Here is a 13,282-nt window from a genome sequence, read left to right on the forward strand (position 1 = left end):
GTGATGTGGATTTTTAAAATAAATATTTAAGTGCTGGTGAGATGAGCATGTGTCCGGGGTGCCCATGAAATGTTCATGAGGCTGTGTGGGGACAGTCGTTATTCCTCCTCCTGCCACCCTTTTCTTGCAGTGAGTCACTGTGGATGGTCCCAGCTGTGTCATCCCAAAGTTCAGCAGGGAAAGCTGAGCTGGGCCTCTCCAGGTGAATTTTCTAGAAGTGTTTCTCAAACTGTGGGTTACATCAACTTGGGTGTCTTGAGCTGTAAGGAAGGAACTCTGGAGTCAGCTGGCCTACAGGGGAGCTTCTCTAAGTCCCGCAGGAGGCAAGACCCAGCCCGAGCTTGCTGTCAGCTAGTGGAGGCAGCTGCCGCTGGCCCAGGTGCTGGACATCAGGCATCCCCTCTCCTCCCACGAAGGGTGTGCCATAATTCCCTTCAACAGGAAATGCTTCCCAGAAGCCTCTCAGCAGCCTCCCCTCCTGTCCCATCCGCTAGAAGCGCCTTGCTTGTCCCAAGACCAGCAGGGACAGGGAAGTGTCCGAGCCTGTGGCTGTGTGGAGGAAGGCAACCCCCTGCACAAGACTGGGTTCCTTTGGGAAGGGAAGAGGGAGTGTGTTGGGGTAAGGGGTAGAGCAGGGGAATGGTCATGGGGCAACAACTGCTGGCAGCTGCAACAGGTGCATGGCATCTCACAGGGAGGCAGGGAAGTGCGAGCTCCTATGTAATGGAGCAAAAAAATTCTATTCTGTAGAATGGGAAGAGAAAATGTGACTTTTTTTTTTTTGCATTTATATTCCTAATTCCTACTTACAATAAAGTGAATATACTGCTGCTATAGGTCATAAAATGTATCTTGAAAGATTAAGCCAAGTATGAACGGGTATTTGAGAGAGGAGAGTAACTCTTTGGAGACAGGTGCCCAGTTAACCATCCTTTGTGGTCCCCTGGGGTGCGTGGGGAGCTCTAGGTGCAGGGTAGGTGGAAATGCAGAGGACTGTAGGGTCTAGAGTGGTGGCAAACAGGCAGAAAGGAGTAAGTTCCAGATCCTGGGTGCTCTCCAAAAGCTGGGATGCCCACAGGGGAGAAGGCAGCACAACCCTTAGAGAAAAATCCCACCACTGAAACCGTCTCCCCACCCCAGCCCCTTCTGGCCCCTTGTGCCCCCACATCCCTGCACAGGGGATGGTGCAATCTTATGTCAGCCCCTGACTCAGACAGGTGTGAATCACCATGGTCTGTGCTTACTGAGCTAATGCTTAGGGTGCTTCATGGCTTTCTATAGTAAATCCAAAATTTGTTTGGGTGACATATGACCAGTGAAAGTTCTCTAAGTATGGGTATTAATGAACATTATGTGACAATGAAGGCTTTTGTATTATAGAAGCACAAATTCAATGAATTCTAAGCACAATCCCAGTAGTATTTATCTCATTCTTAGGTTGTCTTTGCAAAGCAGGCAAAACCAAGCCAGGTCCTGCTGCCTTGACTGATGGTGGGAAGAGGTGGAGTGTATGGGTCACCAGGCAGTGGGGAAGAGAGGAAATCAGCGTGGATTGCACTTCACTCTCCCAGCTCCGTCCTCCTGCTCTGATTGGTGCTCTACAAAGCTCTGTAGGGTGTGGTTTCATAGCCTGGGACGCAATAATCCAGGAATTACATGAGGACCCAGCCCAGGTGCATCTTTGGGAGGCACACGTGAGTATCTGGAGTATACAGCAGACAGATGCACTGTTTACTCAAGGCACACTGTGCCAAGCCCTGTGCTAACAGCAGGTTACAGGCTCCAAGTGACTTATTCTTTGGGCTAACTCAACAATGGAGGAACTCATTATCCTTATTTTATATGAGGAAACTGCCACTTAGATGGAATACATAAATAGATAGGATTGCATGGCTGGTAAGTGGTAAACTGATGTCTCAAAGACAGTACATCTGATTGTACTTCAGGTGAGTTAGGCAGCCTCTTGCCAGCTCTTTATGAAAAGGCCACAGGTAGCAGAGCATGTCGTTTGAGCTTTTGATGAACAGGAGAAAACCTCAAATGTTGCTACTCATGAGAATGAGGTTAAGATTGTTGCATTTGATGGGACACCCATTTTTAACTTTTTTTTTTACTTCACTGGGAAGGAGGGAGACACCCATTTTTATCTTAATGCAGTCCATGAAAGTGCTTGCAAGGCTTACATGGGTTTAGGCCAGGCATGGTGGCTCACACCTGTAATTCCAGCACTTTGGGAGGCCGAGGCAGGTGGATCACCTGAGATCAGGAGTTCGAGACCAGCCTGGCCAACGTGGTGAAACCCTGTCTCTACTAAAAATACAAAAATTAGCCAGATGTGGTGGTGGGTGCCTGTAATCCCAGTTACTCGGGCGGCTGAGGCAGGAGAATCATTTGAACCTGGGGGCTGGAGGTTTCAGTGAGCGGAGATTGTACCACTTCACTTCCGCCTGGGCGAAAGATTGAAACTCCATCTCAAAAAAAAAAAAAAAAAAAAAAAGAAAAAAAAAAGAAAAAAGACAAGGGTTTTGAGTCTATCTCTTGGATAAGACTTTATGTGGAATATATTTTACCTCGAAAAGCATTTATTCAGCCACTGATAACTCTATGAAGCTCTGTAAAGTGTGTAATCATTAGACAGATTAGGCGTTTCATCTGAGATGGGTAATTGTGTTTGTAATAAAATGTATTTATAAATAAGTCTGATCATGAATATTTAATAACTAGTAACCACTTGAATACATGTCTTTGGCCAGAATATTTATATATATATGTGCCTACACTCTATAATGCCTATTATGTATAATTTTTATATATACACTTTATATTATCTTACAATATAGTTGCACCTTTTGTGGCTGTTGTGGGCTTCATTACCCACCAGGGTATCAGCCATCAGATCCTCAACAGTGGCAGTGAGGAAATCAGGTGCTCATGGGGCAAGCCACTGGCCACAGTGGATCTCCCACAGGAGGGGTCCACAGGGTTCGGGGGAATGGCAGCTCTGCTCCTGCTGAGGGTGCCAGGCAGCTTCCTAAGCCTATAGGAGCTCTAAAAGTCTCCTTTTTCTAGACACGAGGTTTAGTGAATGGTGTAGCTTGGATGTGATTTGTCCCCAACAAAATTCATGTTGAGCTGGGTGCAGTGGCTCACACCTATAATCGCAGCACTTTCGGAGACTGAGGTGGGGGGATCACTTGAGGTCAGGAGTGTGACACCACCCTGGACAACATGGCAAAACCCCGTCTCTACTAAAAATAAAAAATTAGCCCGGGGTTGTGTTGCACACCTGTAGTCCCAGCTACTTGGGAGGGTGAGGCAGGAGAATCGCTTGAACCCGCGAGGTGGAGGTTGCAGTGAGCCAAGATCGCGCCACTGCATTCCAGCCTGGGCGACAGAGCGAGACTCCCTGTCAGAAAAACAAAAATCAAAAATCTCATGTGAAATTTGATGCCAATGTGGCAGGGCTGGGAGATGGAGCCTGGTGGGGGATTTTAGGTCATGGGTGTGGACCCTTATAAAGAATGCCCTCTTCCGGGGGTGAGTTCTCACTCTCATTATTTTCTGCAAGGGCACGTTGTTAGAAAGAGTCTGGCTCTCTTGGTTTCTCTCTTGATTCCCCTCTTGCCATGTGATCTCTTTGCACACACCCACTCCCCTCCCACTCTCCACCATGAGTGGAGGCAGCATGAGGCCCTCTCTAGAAGCGGAGCAGATGCCAGCCCCATGCCTCTTACAGTTCACAGCCTGCAGAACCCTGAGCTAAATAAACCTCTTTTCTTTATAGATTATCCATTCTTAGGTTGTGTGACAGCAACACAAAAAGGATGAAGACAGGGAGCTTTGCTCCGATTGGCCCAGCTTGATCCTGCCCCTGGCCTGGGCCATTCAAGATGCCAGTGCTCAGTTCCACTGCTGTGTTCCTGTGGGCCAGCCCCTCACTGGGATGCCATTGGTGTACACTTGGCCTAGAAGTGCCCGTGTTAGGACCTTGTTGCCCTAGTGACCAAACCTAACTTTTCATTTGACTATTTATTATAGAAAGAAATGCGCTCTGGCTGGTGGTGGTGGCGGCTCATGCCTGTAATCCCAACGCTTCGGGAGGCTGAGGCAGGTGGATCACTTGAGCTCAGGAGTTTGAGACCAGCCTGGGGAACATGACAAAAACCCATCTCTAGCAAAAATACAAAAAATTAGCTGGGTGCGGTGGCATCGCTTATGGTCACAGTTACTTGGGAGGCTGAGGTGGGAGGATTGCTTGAGCCCAGCAGGTAGAGGTTGCAGTGAGCTGAGATTGCACCATTGCCCTCTAGCCTGGGTGACAGAGTGAGACTCTATCTCAAAAAAAAAAAAAAAAAAAAAAAAAAGAAAAAAGAAAAAAATGTGTTCTTCAGTGGAAAACTTTACCCTGTTTAGAAGATACCACACCAGGTTATCTGACTCTAGCCTGCACTCTATGTGAGTCTTTTTGCAACCCTTTGTAAGTTATAGGTCACTGATAGACACGCACAATGCCTTGTCCAGTCCAGGGTCAATTTTCTCTCCTCTCACATAGTAAGGAAATGAGCTTTCTTCCCATTTACATACTCATTTAAATACTCCTGGTTAATATTCCTCTAGCTGTTTGTTGGATTCTTTTTTTCTACTGGTTATCGTATCTGCTAATCTCTTATAAGTTAAATAAAATATTTTAACATGTGTTATAACATCTTTATGAATGCCAGACTTAATTTTTAAAAAAAGATATATTGTAAGCATTTTTAAGGTCACATCAATATGCCCAATCGATTCAACTACTAGGACTAGATAAATTTCTATGACAGAAAATTGCATCAAATGCATAACTAAAGCCTGGGTGTGTCTTTTCTTGGCTCTCCTGAGTGACTGCAAAACATCAATGGGAATTTGTTGACTCTACTTTTCTCATTTCAATTTTCCATTCTGTTAATTTCATGTTGATGAGTTTTTTGCCACATTTATAGATGAAAAGCTATTTCCACTTTTGACGCAATGGTTTGGAGTTTATTTAATTCTTTTTATTAAGATAAAATTTATATAACATTTAATATATTAATCATGTTAGAATTTACAACTCAGTGTAATCCCAGCACTTTGGGAGGCCGAGACGGGCAGATCACGAGGTCAGGAGATCGAGACCGTTCTGGCTAACACGGTGAAACCCCATCTACTAAAAAAATACAAAAAATTAGCCAGGCGAGGTGGCGGGCGCCTGTAGTCCCAGCTACTTGGGAGGCTGAGGTGGGAGAATGTCGTGAACCCGGGAGGTGGAGCTTACAGTGAGCTGAGATCGAGCCACTGTACTCCAGCCTGGGCGACAGAGCAAGACTCCGTCTCAAAAAAAAAAAAAAGAATTTACAACTCAGTGCTTTTTGTTGTGTTCACAAGATTTTTACAATCATCACTACATAGTTCCAGAACAGTATGACACCCCCAAAAGGAACCCCACACCCATTAAGCGCTCACTTCCTTTGCTCCTCCTCACTCCCTAAGGCCCTGGCAACCACTAACCCACTTTCTGTTCCTGTGGATTTGCCTGTTCTGGGCATTTTTGTCATTGATCGTGTTGTTTTCAATAACCGTCACTGATATGTAGAGGCACATATCAGTGTTTCTTTCCTTTGTACGGCTGAGTACATATCCATTGTATGAATATGCCTCAGCTGTGTATCTAGTCTTCCATTGATGGATATTTGGGTGGTTTCCACTATTTGGCTATAATTAATAACCCTCATATGAAAAGCATATGAAGTCTTTGTGTGGGCATATGTTTTCATTTCTGTTGGGTATATCTTCAGGAGTGGAATTGCCGGGCCATATGATAGCCCTATGTTAACCTTGGGAGAAACTTCCAGAATGTTTTCCAAGATGGCTACCTCATTTCACCACCCCCCAGCATTGCATGGGGTTCTAGTTTCCCCACGTTTTCACCCACACTTATCTGTCTTCTAAACTATACCCATGCTAACAGGGGTGAAGTTGGTGTTAAGAATGTCTTCTGTGCTCATTGCCCTCTTGTATCATTTCTTTCTTTATCCTGATGTGTCATCACTAATAATTGAAATGTCCTCAGAATATTTGTCATAAGTTAATTTACATATAAAAGACATTTACAAGGGTATAAAATGATTTCCTCAGTGAATGGAGTTGTCTCATTTATTTGCAATGTACTGGATGATAGATTTGATTTTCTTATTAGCATACTCTATTTCTGAAATAAACCATCTGTCATCATTTTGTATACTTAGCTAGTAATTTTATGTCAAAATCCATAATTCTTCCTGGCCTATTTTAAAAGTTTGGGTATAGTGGATTTAATAGCACACACAATGTTTCCATGGCTTTTCTTTTTTTTCATGATTAATGAAATAAATTTGAAAGATGAATACCTAAACTTGAAAAATATGGGAAAAAGTGTCATTGAAAACAATGACCATTTTTGGTGAATGCTTCCAAATATTAAAAAAAAAAAATTTTGTTTTAGTTTCTAATTATTCCCAGTTGAGTTGAGTTGACACCTCCTAGGAGGGCAGAGGCTCTCTGTCATGTGACTGCTCACAGTGGTGCTTCAACCTCGGCGTGGGGAGAGTAAATAACTGCACCGCATAGAAGCAGTCAAGGCAGCCCACATAAGCTAGAGCTATCTGACTAGCTTAGGAGATTGTCTAGTCCTTTCACAGCAGGCAGACTTAAGCCTGGATGCCCTGGGAATGGCCCATGAGGACAAAGGGGCTGACTGTGGGAAAATAGGCAGTGATCAGTGCAGCCATAGAATGGAGAATATATTATATAGAAATCATTTTTCTCTGTTTTCTAATTTATTACCATAAGGTTGTTTATATTAGTCTCTAGGGGTTTAAAAACTACCAATTGTTTCAATTGTGTTTATTAATATTTAAGTTAGTCTCTTCATCTTTTCCTCAACATTGCACTAGGTCTGTGTATTTTATCATAATTTTATTCATTTTTGTTATATTCTATGTAATAATTGTTCCATATTTTATTATCTACCTTATGATTTATTGTTACACATTATGGCATTTAGCCTTATATATGCTTCTATATATAAGTTCCAGAGACTGACATCTAGCACACATATTGTCGGCATCCTCTATTCTATTAACTGAATTTGCAGTTATCTTATTTTGCCTAAAACTCTTCAATCAAATAGAGTGCACAACTTGGATTTGGAGGAGTTATATTGTCTTTCAGTCCAAAAAATAATATTTATTAGGAATATTGCCTAGTTTTAATCTTTAAAATTTAAAATTCTTTAATATATTATTTAAAAATATTATTGCATTATGGGTAACAAAGCTAATCTCTTTGATTAAAATATTTTATATTTGTTAAAACTTTCTTTGAGGCCAGGCACAGTGGCTCACACCTGTAATCCCAGCACTTTGGGAGGCCGAGGTGGGTGGATCACGAGGTCAGGAGATCGAGACCATCCTGGCTACAATGACACTTTGTCTCTACTAAAAATACAAAAAAATTAGCTGGGCATGGTGGCGGGAGCCTGTAGTTACTCAGCTACTCAGGAGGTTGAGGCAGGAGAATGGTGTTAATCCGGGAGGTGGAGCTTGCTGTGAGCAGAGATCGTGCCACTGCACTCCAGCCTGGGCGACAGTGGGAGACTCTGTCTCAAAAACAAAAATAAAACAAAAAAAAAAACTTTCTTTGAGAGCAAAATATTTCAATGGTTTCGTTGTGCTGAAAAATGTGATATAAAGCTCAGGTTCAACATATGTCAATTAGGACAAGCGTGTGTGTCGTATTGTTGAAATTTTTGAATCATCAATAAATGTTATCTGTGTTAGCACCAATATAATCACAAAGGGTCTGTTGAAATTTTTCACTGTGGTCAAAGAATTGTACATTTTATCTTATGATTCTGTCAAAAGTTCCTCCTTATTATTTCAAACCAGCAATTATCTTCCCTAAAAAATGAAGCCATGGGCATTTTTCCCATATACCTTGTCTTCAGTTCCTCCATGGACGGTGGACGGTTCCACCATAGATTCCTTCCCAAAGTTCAGAATGTGTGGTTCATCCCACTTCTTTTTTAGAGCAGGCTAATTGAGATTATCGCTTGAGAGATAAGCATACAGAATATTCTACCTTCAAAGTGTTCCAAAAACCAGTTGGTTTTCTCTATGATACTCTCCCTCTTTTTTTTTTTTTTTTTTTTTGAGATCGAGTCTCGTTCTGTCACCCATGCTGGAGTGCAATGGCACAATCTCGGCTCACTGCAGCCCCTTGACTCCTGGTTCAACCGATCCTCCCACCTCAGCCTCCCAAGTAGCTGGGATTACAGGCATGCACCACCACACCTGGCTAATTTTTGTAATTTTTAGTACAGACGGGGTTTCACCATGTTGGTCAGGCTGGTCTCCAACTCCTGACCTCAGGTGATCCACCTATCTTGGCCTCCCAAAGTACTGGGCTTACAGACATGAGCCACCATGCCCAGCCACAATTCTCATATTTATTAACTGTGAATCAAATTCTAATTAAAACTTCTTGATAAGATTCTTGACTGGGCGCGGTGACTCAGGCCTGTAATCTCAGCTTTTTGGGAGGCTGAGGTAGGCGGATCACCTGAGGTCAGGAGTTTGAGACCCGCCTGGCCAACATGGTGAAACCCTGTCTTTACTAAAACATATGAAAATTAGCTGAGTTTGGTGGTGGGCGCCTGTAATCCCAGCTAGTCGGGAGGCTGAGGCAGGAGAATCGCTTGAACCCAGGAGGCAGAGGTTGTAGTGAGCTGAGATCACGCCATTGCACTCCAGCCTGGGAAACAAAGTGAGACTCCATCTCAAAAAAAAAAAAAAAAAAGATTCTTGTGCTCACTTTGCCCCACCCAGGCCATTCTGTTTACTTTTACCTGAAAATATTTGAAAAATATGCTACTCTCTTCCCACAAAAAAATCACATATCTCAAATGATTAACTTTCTTTTCAGGATTTAAGGTAAAATGACAAAACTGGTCTTTGATGTCTCGCAGTATCTGATACACTGTTTTCCCTCATGTTTCATTCCAGGTCACTTGCTGTGGTGTTCCTGCTCTTCCTTTTCACTTTCTTGATAAGTAATTACTCAGTCTTTTCCATCTTATTAAACTCTTCTTATATTTCTGTGTCCAGTTAATTTCAGGATATTTTTAATTAATCGGTTTTACATTACATACTCACATAAGCTTTCCATTGTCTCCAAGTTATTAGAGGCCCATTTAAAAAAGAGAAAATAGTTTTTAACCTCTAAACTTCTTCACTAAAATGTTTAATAAATGAAAGTTATATCAGCACTTTGGGAAACTGAGGCAGGTGGATCACCTGAGGTCAGGAGTTCGTGACCAGCCTGGCCAACATGGTGAAACCCCATCTGTACTAAAAATACAAAAAATTAGCCGGGCGTGGCGGCAGGTGCTTGTAATCCCAGCTACTTGGGAGGCTGAGGTAGCAGAATCGCTTGAACCTGGGAGGTGGAGGTTGCAGTGAATTGAGATGGCACCACTGAACTCCAGCCTGGGTGACAAGAGTGAAACAATCTCATTAAAAAAAATTAATAAAATCATTTTCAAAACATTTTAGTCTACACCTGCCATTCTCACCCCATGACAATCCTACGAAGGCAGAGGCTCTGTTTCCAGATCACACTCTCTGTCATGTGACTGCTCACAGTGGTGCTTCAACCTTGGCACAGGGAGAGTAAATGACTGCACAGTATAGAAACAATCAAGACAGCCCACATAAACTAGAGCTATCCGACTAGCTTAGGAGATTGTCTAGTCCTTCCACAGCAGGCAGAGCTGAACCTGAATGCCCTGGGCATTGCCCATGAGGACAAAGGGGCTGACTGTGGGGAAACAGGCAGTGGTCAGTGCAGACGTGTTCATCAGCTACCAGCTGGGGTTAGGGTACTTAGCCAATAATGGTGTGAAGGCAGAGGAGAGGGTACACAATGATGCAAAAGTGCTCACTAGAACAAGAATGCTTTGGGTCACTCTGAACTCAGGGGAGGACCTGGGGGGGAGGTTAGTCCTGTGAAGGTGTTGAACCCACTGCCTGTGCCTGTGCAGAATAAAGACCATGGAGCTGCTGGCCCAGGTGGTGAGGCCCAAACACAAAACATCGTAGGATCATGACAACATTATATGTACTAATCCTGTAATTCTGTTATTACCTACTGCACAACAATATCCCAAATCTCTTTTCCATGTGTTATTTTTGTTACTCCACTTGTCAGTCATACTCCTAAGAAAAACGATATTTACCAGCATGTTCAGTGCCCAGCACAGGAGGGTGAAGGCCCCAGTGTATCTGGGAGCTTGTAGTTTCAGCTCTGCCCACCTGGACTTTGTGGGGCCGATCGTGATGGCCTGGAAGATACTCAGGAGGCAGGTGGTGCCCATGCACACACCCCGCCCACTCTGTGAAAACAAAACAAATTTGCACCCAATGTCACTGAGGAAATGTTTCAGCCCCAAAGTGGCCGTTGCTTGTGGGACTCCTTTAGAGAGAATGACCAACGAGTTGGCTATAGTCAGGTGCTGGAGAATCAGATCTGTGGACTTTAACATGCATCTGGTGAAATAAAGGAAACTATAATGATAAAGAAGAAAGCAATTGCCCAGGAATCCTACTGTGGCTTGAGATAATAAGATCACTCCTATTGTCACATCCCTGGTGGCCATTTGCCATTTTTCAATGACTTATCATCCTATTCAGAGTGAGAGGATCCTGTGTGAAAACAGGAGGCCTGTTGTACCATGGCAACTGAAATCCACTCTTGTGGACCATAGTTTTCAAACCATTAATTTCCCTTTTTCTGAGAGTTTTGCTATAAAAATATATATGTAGGCCGGGCGTGGTGGCTCAAGCCTGTAATCCCAGCACTTTGGGAGGCCGAGACGGGCGGATCACGAGGTCAGGAGATCGAGACCATCCTGGCTACCACAGTGAAACCCCATCTCTACTAAAAAATACAAAAAACTAGCCGGGCGAGGTCACGGGCGCCTGTAGTCCCAGCTGCTCAGGAGGCTGAGGCAGGAGAATGGTGTAAACCCAGGAGGCGGAGCTTGCAGTGAGCTGAGATCCGGCCACTGCACTCTAGCCTGGGCGACAGAGCGAGACTCCGTCTCAAAAAAAAAAAAAAAAAAAAAAAATATATATATATATATATATATATATATGTATATATAGATACACATTCCTAGCATAAGAGTGTTATAACAGTGTTTTATGTATAACTGTTACAACAATTCTCTGAAGTGCTTTATTGTTCCCATTTGACAGGTGAGGCAATCTCGGGCACAGGAAAGCTGAATGACACTCCCAAAGTCACTTCCTTGTAAGAGGCAGTGTCAGAAGTTGCTAGTGTACTATGCTGGCTTAGCAGCAGACATATTTATTTATTTATTTATTCTGAGATGGAGTAGAGTGCAGTGGTACGATCTCGGCTCACTGCAACCTCTGCCTCCCAGGTTCAAGTGATTCTCCCACCTTAGCCTCCCGAGTAGCTGGGATTACAGGCGCCCGCCACCTCACCTGGCTAATTTTTGTATGTTTAATAGAGACAGGGTTTCACCATGTTGGCCAGGCTGGTCACAAACTCCCGACCTCAGGTGATCTGCCCTCCACGGCCTCCCAAAGTGCTGGGATTACAGGCATGAGCCACTGCGCCCAGCCCAGATACATTTATTTTTTAAAACAATCCACATACTTAAAAAAATATTTTGTATCTCATGAGTCTTTTAAAGAATGGTTGTGAGTCTTGTTTTTCTTTTCAATTGTGATTGAAAACAACATTGCTTGTTTTCTAGGCAAGCATTACAGTGATTAGAGATCTAAGTAAAATATAGATGGGCTGATTTTAGTATAACCTTAGAAGAACAATTATAGAAACCAAATGGAATTTATTGAATGCACAAATGGAATTAAAAGAGGAGATTCTTTCCATGTTAACCAAGAAGGAGCTCACAATAGAATGAGCGTGTGCTAAGCAAGGGAGCAGGAAAACGAGTGGGAGGGAAAACACTGCAGAGGAGTAACTAAATTACCATGAGTGTAGAAAGAAAATGAGTATTCGTGAATGCAAAAATATCAAATACAGTATTTCAGTGTCAGACTGGTTTACTATATTAAAACACAAGTCCATTATGCAAAAGAAAAACTAGAGGTAAAGATTGTACATTGACTCAAAATAGTACTAAGATGAGCACTGAGCCTGGGAATGGCATGAAAACATTTTTAAACCAGAGGAAAGATGACAAAACAATGCAATTCTGAAAACTGCTAAAGAGTGTAACTTTTTTTTCTAACACAAAAACCTAAGATCAGTTACCTTTCTTTGCTGACTTCATGAAGGAAAACAATCTCACCATAATAAAGAGACAACAGATTTTTTTTTTCTGTCACGACACAAGTTATGGTCTCCATTTGGTATATTCTATGCAGAGAGTTGGTGAAAACACTGTATTTCCTATTTCTGAACATAATAAAGTAATTCAATCAGCTACATCTTATACATGATCACAGGCATGGAGGTGTCATGGAAACAAGTCTACAAATCTTAGAAATGTTCATGTAGGCCGGGCACGGTGGCTCAAGTCTGTAATCCCAGCACTTTGGGAGGCCGAGATGGGCGGATCACGAGGTCAGGAGATCGAGACCATCCTGGCTAACACGGTGAAACCCCGTCTCTACTAAAAAAAAAAAAAAAAAATACAAAAAACTAGCCGGGCGAGGTGGCGGGCGCCTGTAGTCCCAGCTACTCGGGAGGCTGAGGCAGGAGAATGGCGTGAACCCGGGAGGCGGAGCTTGCAGTGAGCCCAGATTGCGCCACTGCACTCCAGCCTGGGTGACAGAGCAAGACTCCGTCTCAAAAAAAAATAAAAATAAAAAATAAATGTTCATGTAGATAAGACAGAGCAGCTGGCAAATTAATTTCCAAATTATATTAGAGAACTTAAAAATAGGCTAGGTGTGATGACTCATGCCTGTAACCCCAACAGTTTTGGAAGTTGAGGCAAGAGGATTGCTTGAGGCCAGGAGACCAGCCTGAGCAACATAGGGAGAGCCCGTCTCTACAAAATTTTTTAAAAAATTTGCTGAGTGTGGTGGCACATGCCTGTGGTCCCAGTTACTCAGAAGGCTGAGGTGGGAGATCATTTGAGTCAAGGCTGCAGTGAACCACAATTGTACTCTGGCCTGAGCAACAGAAAGAGACCCTGTCTCAAACAAACAGAAAAGATTTCATGACTTTA

General features: G+C 43.1%; 1 pseudogene; it reads right to left on the reverse strand.

Moving 5' to 3' along the window:
- Window positions 1–9,777: 9,777 nt before the first annotated feature.
- LOC123575124 (vomeronasal type-1 receptor 3-like) lies at window positions 9,778–10,711 on the reverse strand (annotated as a pseudogene).
- Window positions 10,712–13,282: the final 2,571 nt, after the last annotated feature.

Source organism: Macaca fascicularis, chromosome 8 (genome assembly GCF_037993035.2).
Source record: "Macaca fascicularis isolate 582-1 chromosome 8, T2T-MFA8v1.1".
Classification (NCBI taxonomy): Eukaryota; Metazoa; Chordata; class Mammalia; order Primates; family Cercopithecidae; genus Macaca; species Macaca fascicularis.